Source organism: Diaphorina citri, unplaced genomic scaffold (assembly GCF_000475195.1).
Source record: "Diaphorina citri unplaced genomic scaffold, Diaci psyllid genome assembly version 1.1 scaffold23, whole genome shotgun sequence".
In the NCBI taxonomy this organism is placed as follows: Eukaryota; Metazoa; Arthropoda; class Insecta; order Hemiptera; family Psyllidae; genus Diaphorina; species Diaphorina citri.
In genome coordinates this window covers 484,921-487,302 of record NW_007377461.1, presented here as the reverse complement: position 1 = coordinate 487,302, position 2,382 = coordinate 484,921, and the positions used below count along the sequence as shown (strand labels likewise).

The window sequence follows — 2,382 nt, the reverse complement described above, 5'->3', positions numbered from 1 at the left end:
GGCTGGCTTTCTGCTATCCTTCTCTCTTCGATTTAGCTCAAAAGTCTTCGGAAGATGCCGAGAAAGCCAGAAAAGCTCTGGAAGAGGCAACAAGAAAATCTTTGGAGGACAAAGAGAAAATCAGAAAGTCTTTGGAACATGAAGCCCCAAGGAAATCGTAACTGACTGACTGACTCACGTATACAAATTCTAACCCACTTCTAGATGAGCTAGGAAGATGCGGTTTTCACCATCGTGAATGCAGCAGACACACTGGTTTCATTTTTGGATGCATCTGTGTAGATGGGTTTGAAAACTGAGAACTTTTCAGTAAGCTCACGGAATTCCGATTGAATTTTCTGATGGAGTTCATTATTCTTATTGAATTTGAGTAGATTTTTGTGTACAGTAGGGGGTGATGGGGAAGGTAGGGGGGTCATACCGTACAAATTAATATCATACTTTTCCATGAGAAGTTTTCCTCTAATTTTGATTGATCTTCCGATTTGGTTTCCATAGGATAGAGTTGGAGACGAGAGATCTTTCCAGAACAAGGTATGTAGGTGTCTCTTATCTCTTTGGGTATTTAGGAGATAGTTAAAGGTGAGGATGTCACGGCGGTACTGAAGGGGCGGTTCTCCAGCTTCAGATAGGATACTTCTGATGGTTGAACTTTTGAAAGCGCCAAGAGCTAAACGGATACCTTGGTGATGAATTGAATCCAGCATTTTCAGGGAGGCTACAGGGGCAGAGCCGTATACAGTGGACGCATAGTCCAGTTTTGAACGTATGAATCCACGATAGAGTTGTAACAGTGATTTGTAGTCCGCGCCCCATTTTATGTTGCAGAACAATTTCATTCCTATCCTTGAATACAGCGCAAGTTTTCCTGAAATATGGAGATCTCTGCGCTAAAATTTTCTTGGACAAGAATCGCGTGTTTCGTAACGTAAAAATCGGACATAACGTAATTTTTTTTCGAGCTTAAAAAAAAAACATATATCAAAACTGAACTTTGAAAGTCGGGTCTTAGGTGTATTCGGTTCAAAATTTTGTGCTCTGACTGACTGTCTCTTACTGACACAAGGTCTGTATTTTTTAAAAAAAGTGATTTTTAGGACTATTCTCAAAAACGAAGCCAAAGTTAGGAAGGTGAAGGTGACCCACAGAACCTTGTTGGAAATGATGAGATCTACTTGCCCTGAAACTTTGAAAGTCGGGTCTTAGGTGTATTCGGTTCAAAATTTTGTGCTCTGACTGACTGTCTCTTACTGACACAAGGTCTGTATTTTTTTAAAAAAGTGATTTTTAGGACTATTCTCAAAAACGAAGCCAAAGTTAGGAAGGTGACCCACAGAACCTTGTTGGAAATGATGAGATCTACTTGCCCTGAGCTGTTTTCAGTGTTTTTCTTGCGCACCCTGTATATTCCTTTCGTTTTAGATCTCGGCAAATCCAATAGAGGCTCTATGTTTTGCACTGGGAGGACTAGAATTGCTACGAATTGTAAACTACTCAGAACTCTCAGAAAGTTGGGAGAGTATGGACTATAACCTATCTCCCGATCTGGCAGTACTTAGTCTAGTATGGCTCAATTATAATACACTACTTGTGGGCTCTAATGATGGTACCTTATTGGTGGCAGATTCTAAACAAATCAAAGCTCGTTATGAGGCCCTTACCTTGGATAACTTGGACATTTCTCTCAAAAGAAATCCTCACATGTCAACAAATGTCAAGTAAGCCATACCAACCTAATATTTAGGCATCACAAGTGCATACCTAGTTGTTAATGCATTATTTGGAATTCCTTTTCAGCCTGTCCTCCCTTTATTATTCAAGTTCGGTGTCGGTGAATTGCGGACACACGAACCAAAAACCAAAAGAGACACCGGAACCTGAAAACAACCTAATTTCGGACAGATTTGGTTTTATGAATTTTCTAAACGACTCTGAATGTGTTATTATTATTTTTTCCTATATGATTGAATATGTTGTTTAGGATTTGATGACACTCTAATTGTCCCGATGTCCGATTGCTCCCATTTGTTTAGGGACCCAAGGATCGAATATCCAATTGGTCATTAGTTACAGGGTGGTCCAGAGTTACCTCACGGTTCTTAAAATGATGCTACACGTTCATTTTTCAATATAAAAGAGTGATATTTATTTCAAATGAAAGATAACAAATGTAAACAAAAGGCCCAACTTTTGTTTCTAATGCTGATTAGGTGTGGAAAACAACGCTAGCCAAAAAATCGCCCTAATTTTGAATACCTACATTCAATCTGTGTGCAAAATTCGACATACTCTCTCTAGCATTTTTTGATCTATAGCACGAATTTCTCGATAAAAAGCACCCGTTAACTCATCCAGAATCCTTGTCTCATAAAAATAGACCTT

General features: G+C 39.1%; 1 long non-coding RNA gene across 1 annotated transcript; it reads left to right on the top strand.

The window, feature by feature from the left end:
• Positions 1–264: 264 nt before the first annotated feature.
• On the top strand, positions 265–1,718 carry LOC113467610. The gene is made up of 2 exons (XR_003391628.1): positions 265–534; positions 1,423–1,718. It is a non-coding gene; the product is annotated as an uncharacterized LOC113467610 (long non-coding RNA).
• Positions 1,719–2,382: the final 664 nt, after the last annotated feature.